Source organism: Staurois parvus, unplaced genomic scaffold (assembly GCF_062004578.1).
Source record: "Staurois parvus isolate SC_StPar_1 unplaced genomic scaffold, SC_StPar_1.0 ptg000662l, whole genome shotgun sequence".
Classification (NCBI taxonomy): Eukaryota; Metazoa; Chordata; class Amphibia; order Anura; family Ranidae; genus Staurois; species Staurois parvus.
Genome location: NW_028318458.1, coordinates 1,538,523 through 1,550,825, shown reverse-complemented (window position 1 = coordinate 1,550,825; position 12,303 = coordinate 1,538,523). Strand labels below are relative to the sequence as shown.

Below are 12,303 nucleotides of genomic sequence, written 5' to 3'. Positions count from 1 at the left end.
GGGACCCTTACTGATCCCGGGCCCTCGGGCAGTGCCTGAGTTCTCCAATGGTCAGTCCGTCCCTGCTGACAGATGGTACGGGGAAACTTCTCCCTATACTATCTGTCAGAGAGAGGAGGGGGCGGCGGGCACGGCTGCGGCTATGGGAACATGTTACATGTTCCACCCTAAAAACAGGTGGAACATGTAACATGTTCCAAAGATTATCTTAACCTTTAAATTGATAACCATTGTACAATCATCAAATCACCATTGCCTTAGTAGATTACATGACAACACCATTCACAAGAAGTTCCCATATGGTCTAGCGGTTAGGATTCCTGGTTTTCACCCAGGCGGCCCGGGTTCGACTCCCGGTATGGGAATAATACATTTTAATCAGTCTTTTCATCTGTAATGGAAAACATTATCCTAAATAAGCAGACCAATTTTAGGTAGAGATTCATTAATATCAGGCTTATATCTAATATCAATTACCATAGGTTGTCAGGAGCATCAACTTAAATTCATAGCACTTTTAACTTCTATACAAACTTCAGAGGCTATAAGAAAACACCAGCCATTATTCTTTTGGCTCTAAGGGCTGTACACTCAGGTCAGTGTGCCCAACTTACCCCTGTACTACACTCTCTTGCTAATTCTAAGTATACCGTATTTTTTGCTCCATAAGACACACCTGACCATAAGACGCACCTAGATTTTAGAGGGGGAAAACAAGAAAAATAAAATTCTGAACCAATGGACTGCAGACATAGTACAGGAGATGATCAGAGACTGCGGAACCAGTACAGGAGATGACCAGAGACTGCGGAACCAGTACAGGAGATGACCAGAGACTGCGCACACAGTACAAGGGATGACCAGAGACTGCAGACACAGTACAGGAGATGACCAGAGACTGCAGACACAGTACAGGAGATGACCAGAGACTGCGGACACAGTACAGGGGATGACCAGAGACTGCGGACACAGTACAGGGGATGACCAGAGACTGCGGACACAGTACAGGAGATGACCAGAGACTGGGGCACAGTACAGGAGGTGACCAGAGACTGCGGACACAGTACAAGGGATGACCAGAGACTGCGGACACAGTACAGGAGATGACCAGAGACTGCGGACACAGTACAAGGGATGACCAGAGACTGCGGACACAGTACAAGGGATGACCAGAGACTGCGGACACAGTACAGGAGATGACCAGAGACTGCGGACACAGTACAGGGATGACCAGAGACTGCGGACACAGTACAGGGATGACCAGAGACTGTGGACACAGTACAGGAGATGACCAGAGACTGCAGACACAGTACAAGGGATGACCAGAGACTGTGGACATAGTACACTGGACCGAGGAACAGGTAGGGCAGAGGAGTCGGTTGTTCTGCACAGTAGAGCTGAGCGGCCGGCCCGGTATTCTAACATGGCGGCGGCTGGAATACCGGGCCAGCCATTCCATATTCGCTCCATAAGATGCACAGACATTGCCCCCCATTTTTTGGGGGTGAAAAATACGGTAATTATATTGATCCAGCTTGGACCCATGTAAGTATGCATATACCACACCAGTGGGATCCTTGTGGAAGGGGACAATCGCTGTAGTAGTCACCATTACTACAGCAATCATTGCTATCTTCCTATGCCTAGTGGCTCTTCTGGGGCATAGTGTAGAAAGTTACTCGCTTGGCCACTTATAGAACGCCTTGTATTTTTCCCAATAAATGCAGGACATGTTTTAACCACTTCCAGTCAAGGCCAATTCTGACATTCCTTTCCTACATATAAAAATTAGCTTTTTTTTGCTAGAAAACTTCGTACCCCCAAATATTATATATATTTTATATTAACCCCTTCACGCCAACATAACACAAATATGCGGCCTCACAGAACTGGGCTTTTTTCCATGGAGCCGCATATTTGCATACCTGCCTTTGTGCTGGGAGTGCGCCACACAGCGCGCTCCCAGCACAAAGATTGGGGTGTCACTGAGAGCCTCGAATCCCATTCTAACGGTCAAGACCTGGGACTCCTGATTCCGGGTCACAAGATCGCTGTGATAGCCTCTGATTGGCTATCACAGTGATCATGCACTGTGAAGCCAGCCCCCCTTGTTTTTTTTTCTCTCTGAATGGAGGAGAGAGATACAATGTATCTCTCTATCTACTTGCAGAGAAAAAAAAATTGTTTGTAAAACAAACAAAAAAAAAGAAAAGATAAAAAAATAAATAAAAAATATCTAGATCAAGGTTTGATGTAGTTCAGTGCCAGGGTTTGTGTTTGGGTCAAGGTCAGGGTCAAAGGTCAAAGTCGAAGGATTTTTTTTTTAAATTGGTATCAGTGTCAGTGTGTTTTAGGTAAAAAAAGACAAATACAAAAATACGCACTATTGTTTCTGGGCTGTACTACGGGTACAAACAACACATAACATACACATGTATGGTATCGCTGTGATTGTCAAGAACTGGAAAATTTATTTCGGGTTGTTCTTTGGTGGTAGGTTATGGTACTAACAAGAAACACACAGCTGAATTAAAAACAAAAATATTTTTTTACTATTTTGGGCCAGTTTTCCTTTGATAATGAAAAAAAAATTAGGAGATATCCATTACCATTTACCACCAAATGAAAGCCCAATTTGTCCTGAAAAAAACAAGGTATAATTCACCTGGATGTACAAAGTTGTAAAATTTTACTTAGGCGTTAAGATTTGTTTTACCCTTAGGCGTGAAGGGGTTAAGCAGAGACCCTAGAGAATAAAATAGTGCTGCATATTTTTATGTCACACAGTTTTTTTTTCTCTTTAAAAGAACACTTTAATGAATTTAATGCACAAAAACACAATATAATACCCAATTGTTTGGTAAAATATAAAAGATGATGGTGTGTAGAGTAAATACATAGCAAACATGTCATGTTTTAAAATTGTGTATGCCCATGGAATGGCATCATACTACAGTACCTACAAATCTCCATAGGTAATGTTTTAAAAGCCTTTACAGGTTACCAGTTTGGAGTTACACAGATCTGAAGCTAGAATTATTACTCTCTCTCTGATGTTCACAGCAATACTTCACGTGTGTGGGGTGATCACCAATTACATATGTGTGCAGGACCTACGTGCACGTTCGTGTTTGTGCGTGAGCATGGGAGAAAGGGGCACTTTAAACTTTTTTAAATTTAATTTTATTGATTTTATTTAATTTTTTTGTACATTGTGCCTTTACAACTAGAAATGATGCTCTGCTAGACCTAGCAATCTAAGAAATTGAGGCGCTTATTACTAATGTTTGTATAAAAGAACAGTGTTATCTGTTAATGTTATCTGTAAACAACAAACACATACTGAAAAGATAAGAACAATTTATTTTAATCGGGGCCAATTTTCCAAGTCTGAGGGCTGCTCTCCAAGACTTAGACTGAGAGGGAATATTGTCAGAACAGAAATGGGAATGCTTCAAATCGACTGTTTGCAAACACACTTAAAAATATATTCCCATGCGCAATACATCTAAAAGGCTAAAAATAAAACCTCACTTCCAAAGTTAAAAAGCTATGAATAATTAGAAAAATACAAAAAAAAAAAATAAAAACTGAAAGAACACTATCATCATTTAATGGAATAAATACAAACAATATAGCAGAATTTGTAAAAAAGAAATCAAGGCTGCAAAAACTCACAATGAATGACAGGTTCTGAAAGAGAGTAGGACAACCACCCCCAAATTCTTCAAATATATTAATAGTAAAAATGTTATGTGTAAGCATGTAGGCCCTTTACAAAATAATTTTGAATGGGTGACTGGGGACAAAGAAAAGGCAAATGTTTTAAAACGCCTAATGAGCACGGGGGCTCTCGAATCCATAACGAGGATGATATTAGCATAGCCCCAAATGAACCATTATAGCTCAAAATTGACATGATCCTAGGAATCTCCTAGGACTGGTTCACACCTATGTGTGTTGCGATTGATGTATTTTTTCAGCATGTTTTGTGCTGCGTTTTCCTTTTTTGAACATGCTTTTTTTATGTGTTTGTTTTGCCAACATGAAAGCATTGGGTATGACTTTGATGTGACTTTACTCTCTCTGGCACTAAAAGTAGCATCAAAGTTATGCAGGAATCTTATCAAAGTCACTGTGACTTTAATTTGCATATATTTGATAGGGTTCCATTGCCATCAAGGAGCTGTGACTTGTCATGCGACTTTATGTGTTAAAAGTTGCATGTTAGGGTTAAGGGCTACGGTTAGTGTTAAGGGTTAGTGTTAAAAGTTAGCATTAAATGTTAGGGTTAAGAATAGGAATGGTCTATATCAGTGATGGCGAACCTTTTAGAGACCGAGTGCCCAAACTGCAACCCAAAACCCACTTATTTATCGCAAAGTGCCAACACTGCAATTAAACCTGAATACTGAGGTTTTAGTTTAGAAAAAAACAACTCATACATACACAACATACATCTTTTGTCTGAAAAGAAAAACACAATAACAGAGCTTCCACTGGCCACCATCACAAGGGGGCAAAGTTCCACTGGCCACCAGCACAAGGGGGCAAAGTTCCACTGGCCACCAGCACAAGGGGGCAAAGTTCCACTGACCTCCAGAACAAGGAGGCAAAGTTCCATTGACCATCAGCACAAGGGGGCAAAGTTCCACTGACCATCGGCACAAGGGGGCAAAGTTCCATTGACCATCGGCACAAGGGGGCATAGTTCCATTGACCATCAGCACAAGGGGGCAAAGTTCCATTGACCATCAGCACAAGGGGACAAACTTCTACTGACCAGCAGCACAAGGGGGCAAAGTTCAACTAACCACCAGCACAAGGGGGTAACGTTCCACTGACCTCCAGAACAAGGGGGCAAAGTTCCATTGACCATCAGCACAAGGGGGCAAAGTTCCATTGACCATCAGCACAAGGGGGGGGGGGGAAGTTCCACTTACCACCAGCACAAGGGGGCAAAGTTTCACTGACCACCAGAACAAGGGGGCAAAGTTCCACTTCCCACCAGCACAAGGAGGCAAAGTTCCACTGACCACCAGCACAAGGGGGCAAAGTTCCATTGACCATCAGCACAAGGGGGGGGAAGTTCCACTTTCCACCAGAACAAGGAGGCAAAGTTTCACTGACCACCAGAACAAGGGGCAAAGTTCCACTTACCACCAGCACAAGGAGGCAAAGTTCCACTGACCACCAGCACAAGGGGGTAAAGTTCCACTGACCTCCAGAACAAGGGGGCAAAGTTCCACTGACCACCAGCACAAGGGGACAAAGTTCCATTGACCATCAGCACAAGGGGGCAAAGTTCCACTTACCACCAGCACAAGGGGGCAAAGTTTCACTGACCACCAGAACAAGGGGGCAAAGTTCCACTTCCCACCAGCACAAGGAGGCAAAGTTCCACTGACCACCAGCACAAGGGGGTAAAGTTCCACTGACCTCCAGAACAAGGGGGCAAAGTTCCACTGACCACCAGCACAAGGGGACAAAGTTCCATTGACCATCAGCACAAGGGGGCAAAGTTCCACTTACCACCAGAAAAGGAGGCAAAGTTTCACTGACCATCAGAACAAGGGGGCAAAGTTCCACTGACCACCAGCACAAGCTAAAATCTTATGTTAATAAAAACAAATGTATTAAAAGTCACAGCCAGTCCAATATATATATCCTTGGTAGCGCGACCGGCCATGCAAAAGCTCAGACGATTCAAGGCTATTGAGTCGGGGGTCATGATGTCATTGCCTGGCACTGCTACTCCTTTCCAAGCATGTGCATGGCCCCTATTGCGCTGTTATCCGATGCTCGGGTGCTGGGGCAACTTGGCTTGCGTGTTGACAGACAGGGCTCTGTGTGCCCGCTGCGGCATGTGTGCCATATGTTCGCCACCACTGGTCTAGGGGTTGTCTTTTTTGTAGTTTATTGCTTTAGGAACTTTAACAAGAGACGGGGTTAAAGCATGGAATACTCCAAAACGCTCAGCACTTAGAGATTAGAGGACAATCTTCTCCTAGAGCAGTGATGGTGAACCATTTTGAGCCCGAGTGCCCAAACTGCAACACAACCTTATCACTGACCGCACTGGGTGCGCACCCCTGTGGGCGCACAGTTCCATGAGGACGTCCATGGAAGCCTTCCCAGAACTAGACAACCGCACTGTAGCCTGCTTTCGGCTATAGCATGGTTGGGAAGCAGTTAATCTCACCTCTGCAGGGTCGGTATGGCTTCCAATCCACCAGCTCATTCCCATCCATACTGAGCATGTTGCCCCTGGCCCCGGAGTAGTGTTGGAGCCGTTTACTTTCATCCATGCTAGACACGTCACCACTGGCCCTAGAGCAGTGTGGGAGCTGCTTCCTGTCATCCATGTCCATCCCCGGGTATGTCACCCGTGACACCAGAGCCATGTGGGAGCCACTTCATCTCATCCACGCCCATCCCCGGATATGTCACCCCTGACGCCAGAGATGTGTGGGAGCCGCTTCCTCTCATCCATGCCCACCCTGGCCCCAGAGACATGTGGGAAATGTAGTTCAAAGGGGAGTGTGAACAAGATCTGGATGGCCAGTCAGTGTGTGTGGTCCGTATGCGCTCATCTTCCTCTTCTTCCTGGCATGCCCACTGAGATGGCTCTCCGTGCCAGCTCAGGCATGAGTGCCATAGGTTCGCCATCACTGACCTAGAATGACAAAATTCCTGCCTGGCCATCAATAGACTGGGTGGGAAGTATTTAACCCCTTGGCACCGGTGCCTCTAAGGGGTTTGTGATGTCGGTAGGCAGGGCAGGGTTTATGGTCATGTGACCACCATGATTGGCTGTCACAGTAGTCATATGATCAGAAATCTCCCGACTGCAAGTAGCTATTGGAACCTTTCTGTGAGGTGCCGATAAATGTGCAGGGTGCTTACTCTCAGCACATCTTTTGTTTACATTGGGTACCCCAGCCGCTGAGAGGTCACATATTTGCGTACACTCAGTGCCAAGGAGTTAAAGAAATGTCAGGGAAATGGAGGAATCCCAGATCCACAAACCGAAAGAAGTAGATGCAGGGAGATCCATGTCTGCAGATCCTCAGGTACAGCATCCACTCCATCAATGAGAACTGTGAGCAGCACAGGACAGACATCATGAAACTTGAAAAACGAGCAGTCAAAGGGAGCAGTGCCTTAGATCTCACACTGCAGATATACAGCTATGAGGCTCTAGACATGAGTATCTAGGCCAGTGTTTTTTCACCTTTTGGTCGCAGAACCTTTTGCAAAATCTCAAGGCACCCCAGTCTAAAATATAAAAAATGAAAATGTTACTTATTAATGGGAAACCTGATTTTGGAATGCTGCACACAATCACTTTGATCAACTTAACTTCACATCAGAAGCCTCCCTTAAAATCAGAAGTCCTTCACATCAACGTTCTCCTATTCTGTTAGAAGCCCCACCTCCCCATCACATCAAAGTCCCTCAATCACATCAAAGTCTCCTCTATACATGAGGGCCTCCATCACAGCAAAGAACCCTCATGACAGTGTCTCCCCATCACTCCAGAGTCTCCCTATAAATCAGAGTCCCCCATCACCACAGAGTTCCCCTCTCATCCATCATCCAGGGCATCTCTGATCTCTGTCTTACACCCTGAGGGAACTCAATTAGCACCCCGGTTGAGAAACACTGGTCTAGGTACAGTCACATGTTGGGAAGTGCTATTTTCCAGAGGAATCCAAAACACAAGGCAGATTTTCTGGGTACTGCTTACAAGACTTCTAGATGCTCCCTATAAGATAGGAAATTGGAGGTCCATGTTTACATGCTCAGGCTTCACATTATAACACAGTAATAATACTGCACACTGCATAATTTATCGCTACCAAGAACCGCTCCCAGCATTAATTGTAAAAACGTCCTCCCTGAACATATTCAGGATTTTTCAATCATGGAATTAACTCTAGCTAAATAGCTAGCCATTCACCCTATACACTTCAATGTTTTCTTTTCCTCTCACTGCCTACCATGACAAGTGTAAAGTATACTCAGCAATCCAAAACCGAGTATATGGTTTAGGGCTCGTTAAAACCAATTGTGGTGTTTGAAGTGTGCATTTCTTTGTGAGTTTGCAGGACCGCATGGGAACACACTGCACTGGTTATATGCATGGCGAGTGCCATTAAATGTTAATGGCACCCCAAGTGCATCTAGGAAACGAGCACATGTTGCGCACACCAAACTACATGGATTGGAAGTTGCAGCTGCTGGACTTTTTGCGCAGTTTGGCAGCCTTTTGAAATTAATGGGCTATCTAAAAAATCCATGCAGGAAAAAACACGTGTGCATGGACATTCACACCAATGGCTGCGCAAGAAATGCACATTTTCTGCACTGCATGGGAACACACTGACCTTGTTAGATGCACACGGGTGCAATTAATTGTTAATGGTAACCTAAACTAGGGTTGCTATCTCATCCTTTTTAAACCAAACACATATTAATTGCACAGCTTCTCAGGCAAATTTATTGCAGATAATGCACCAGGTGAGTTTAATTACCACCTTAATCAGCCACAGAAGCTGTGTAATCAATATGTGATTGGGTTTAAAAGGATGAGGTGGCAAGCCTACCCTAAACGCATATTGCAGGCACCAAATTGCATGGTACCACAGCACATTGTGGTTTGGTGCAGCTTTGTCCTCCAGTCCCGTTAAGGATTGGCACCTTAAGGAGCAGTGGGGGTACCCAAATTTGATAGGTAAGTTGGCCTCCCCCCTCCGTAGTCTACTGGAACATGTGATAGGTCCCAGAAGACTACAAGACCATTCACAAAGTGCAGCGCTTCTTGCGCATGTGCAATGGGCACCTGGCTGTGAAGCCTCAAACTGTCACAGCCGGGTGCCAATGCTGAAGATGCCGATGCCAAGGAGAATGGACAGCTGGTCAACCTAGCCAGTGTGAGGACACCGCGGGATCATGGGACAGGCTAGTGTCCTTTTTTTTATTATTTTAAATTCCAACTGGACCTCCGCTTTGAGTTCACCTTTTGGTACACGTTGTTTATTACACCCATATTTAGGCTCTCCGGTGTGATGTTCTCCCGGCTCCAGTGGGAAAAAATAATAAATTAACTTTTTTGTGGGTATATGTAAGGGTTTACAACCACTTTTAGCTTCAGGAGTCACGGACCAGACATTATAAAACATGCAGCAAATGTGAATAGCGCAAAATGCATTTTTTCATTTTGGATAGAGTCAGGCTACTTTCACACTGAGGCGTTTTTAGAGCGTTTTTGCGTTAAAAAAAGCGCCTGAAAAGCTCAAGAAAAATGCTTCCCTATGTATGTGAATGTACATCTATGTATGTTTTCACACTGAGGTGTTGCGCTTGCGGTGCGATGTAAAAACTCCTGCTTGCAGCATCTTCGGGGCATGTTTGGTGAGTTAAAAAATACGACCCAAAAACGCCTTTTCCCATTGAAACCAATGGAAAACACCTTAAAAACACAAACACCTTAAAAAACGCCTGAAAAGCGCCTCAAACGTCTTTGAGAAGCGTTTTTGGTGCAGTTTCAGTTCTCATGCACACGGTATGTTTTGATAACGCTGGTAACATTAGCTGTGTAAATTCACGTTAAAACCTGAGTTTTTCAGCTTTTTTTTTAGCATTTTTGCATTAGTGTTTAGTGGCGTTTTGCCGTGTTTAGTGGCGTTTTTCCACGTTTACATTTTTTAGTGTTTTTTTTTTTTTTTTACCAAAAAAATTTTTTGGGGGGTCAAAAAAATGTCCAAAAATGCCGGTTTACGGCATTTCACCGAGTTTTGCCATGTTTTACTGCGTTTTGGTGTGTTTTTCAGCATTACAGCTAAAAAACTCCTCTAGAAACCCACTAGTCCTGGGGTTTTTTTCCAGCCAAAAAATGTTGATTACAGTCTGTGTGCATGGACACATAACATGCTGGGGAGTTTACTGGCTGTAGAAAAAACCGTCAAAAGCCAAAAACAGCAGCTGTGAAAACGTCCCGTGGGCATGAGGACTTAAAGTCACGTATCCTTTAAAAATGCTCCGAAAGCGCAACAAAAGAGTGGTCAAAACACCTATGTGTTTTTTTTGTGGCAGATCAGTGTGAAAGTAGCCTATGAAAGGACTATAACCCCTGTCAAAGTTGTTATTGCTATCTGTGTCCCATTGGGGAGATTTCCCTTCACTTCCTGTCCCATAGCCAAAACAGGATGTAAGAGGAATCTGAATAATGTATATAGGTGGTGCAGCGCTAGAAGTAATGCAGTTCACAGTGAAAAGATTATAAAGACCTCAAATCAAAGCACAATGCGATAAGCTATAATGATACAGATCTATACTCTCATAAGATCATCATATACAAGTGCCAATATAGTGTCAGGTATAAAGTGACAGAGTGCACAGAAATATATAAACATAAATCATGACAAGGTGGTCACAGGTGCATTAGAGTGAGAAATTCCTTCCATTAAGAAATAAACGTAAAACTTATAATCCAGGTGATCACTCAAAACTCTTCTGGTGTCAAACAAACAATAAAATTACGCACTCACCAGATGCGCAATAGTGTGGCGCAATTGAGAATATTAATCTCATGAGGTCAGAAGGATCATCATAAGGGCATCAATTCCTGGTAAGCACTCGCTCCTGGGACATCACTGGCACCTCACACCTCTCATCTAAATAGGTATTCTGTAGGTGATGGGGCTCGGGTCAAGAGCCCCCAAAAAAAGGATGCCAGGATAGAGTAGTATTGCTTAAATTATTTATTAATCCAAAAGATATGATCACAAATGGGTATAGAACATGTAGTACTGACCATGCATCTGAAATCCAAAAATGGCCGCCGGACCAGCTTGGGCCAGGCTGGCAGATCCCTAAGAATACGTGTTTGGACACGAAACGCGTCAGAGTAGAGCCTCAGCATCCCGACATCTCACCGCTGAGGCCCACGCTGGTCCGGCGGCCATTTTTGGATTTCAGATGCATGGTCAGTACTACATGTTCTATTCCCATTTGTGATCATATCTTTTGGATTAATAAATAATTTAAGCAATACTACTCTATCCTGGCATCCTTTTTTGGGGGGGCTCTTGACCCGAGCCCCATCACCTACAGAATACCTATTTAGACGAGAGGGTTAAGGTGCCAGTGATGTCCCAGGAGCGAGTCCTTACCAGGAATTGACACCCTTATGATGATCCTTCTGACCTCATGAGATTAATATTCTCAAATGCGCCACACTATTGTGCATCTGGTGAGTGCGTAATTTTATCATTTGTTTGACACCAGAAGAATTTTGAGTGATCACCTGGATTCTAAGTTTTACGTTTATTTCCTAATGGAAGGACTTTCTCACTCTAATGCACCTGTGACCACCTTGTCATGATTTATGTTTATATATTTCTGGGCACTCTGTCACTTTATACCTGACACTATATTGGCACTTGTATATGATGATCTTATGAGAGGATAGATCTGTATCATTATAGCTTGTCGCATTGTGCTTTGATTTGAGGTCTATATAATCTTTTCACTGTGAACTGCATTACTTCTAGCACTGCACCATCTATATACATAACAATCAAACAGCTTCCCTGGTGGTCTAGTGGTTAGGATTCGGCGCTCTCACCGCCGCGGCCCGGGTTCGATTCCCGGTCAGGGAAAGTCTTTTAAAATTCTTCTTACATCCGAGAGTCATCACCCACTCAGTAGAGAGAAATTAACATTTTCTTTTGCAGTTTTTCCTGCGCAGGCAAGAGATCACAATCAAGAAACAAACTAGCATATGAGATTATTTTAACAGATTTTATTTCCATATTTGAAAACTATTGGTTTTAAAATCCACATGGGCTATAAATAAATATCTAATGTAAAATTTAGCAATTTGTAGGTTATATAAGAAAAAAAAAACAAAAATAAAAAAATAAAAATACTTGGCTTTATTGATGATGCAAAGATTGTTTGGTGTAATGAGTCTCTGAATGTCAAAAAAGCTAAACTAGTGTGAGTTTCCGTAGTGTAGTGGTTATCACGTTCGCCTCACACGCGAAAGGTCCCCGGTTCGAAACCGGGCGGAAACACGTTTTTTTTCTTTCTTTTTACCATTAACTTTCCTGTAGCATCGACCTTTGAGTGATCCTTGTGTATTTCAGCCATAGGATTAACATTTTACAGAAGTAAGAACTTTAAAGAGAATTACATGACACAAAAAAGTTTAACTACTTGTTTGCAATTTTTTTTTCTTTTGTTAAAATCTACATTTTTTTGTTCAACAATTACTTTGAATCCCAAAACAATTCT

General features: G+C 43.3%; 3 non-coding genes across 3 annotated transcripts; all 3 read left to right on the top strand.

The window, feature by feature from the left end:
- The first annotated feature begins 293 nt into the window (after positions 1 to 293).
- On the top strand, positions 294 to 365 carry TRNAE-UUC (transfer RNA glutamic acid (anticodon UUC)). Its single transcript has one exon. It is a non-coding gene; the product is annotated as a tRNA-Glu (tRNA).
- Positions 366 to 11,594: 11,229 nt separating this feature from the next.
- Positions 11,595 to 11,666, top strand: TRNAE-CUC (transfer RNA glutamic acid (anticodon CUC)). Its single transcript has one exon. It is a non-coding gene; the product is annotated as a tRNA-Glu (tRNA).
- A 344-nt stretch (positions 11,667 to 12,010) lies between these two features.
- TRNAV-CAC (transfer RNA valine (anticodon CAC)) lies at positions 12,011 to 12,083 on the top strand. Its single transcript has one exon. It is a non-coding gene; the product is annotated as a tRNA-Val (tRNA).
- The last annotated feature ends 220 nt before the right edge of the window (positions 12,084 to 12,303 follow it).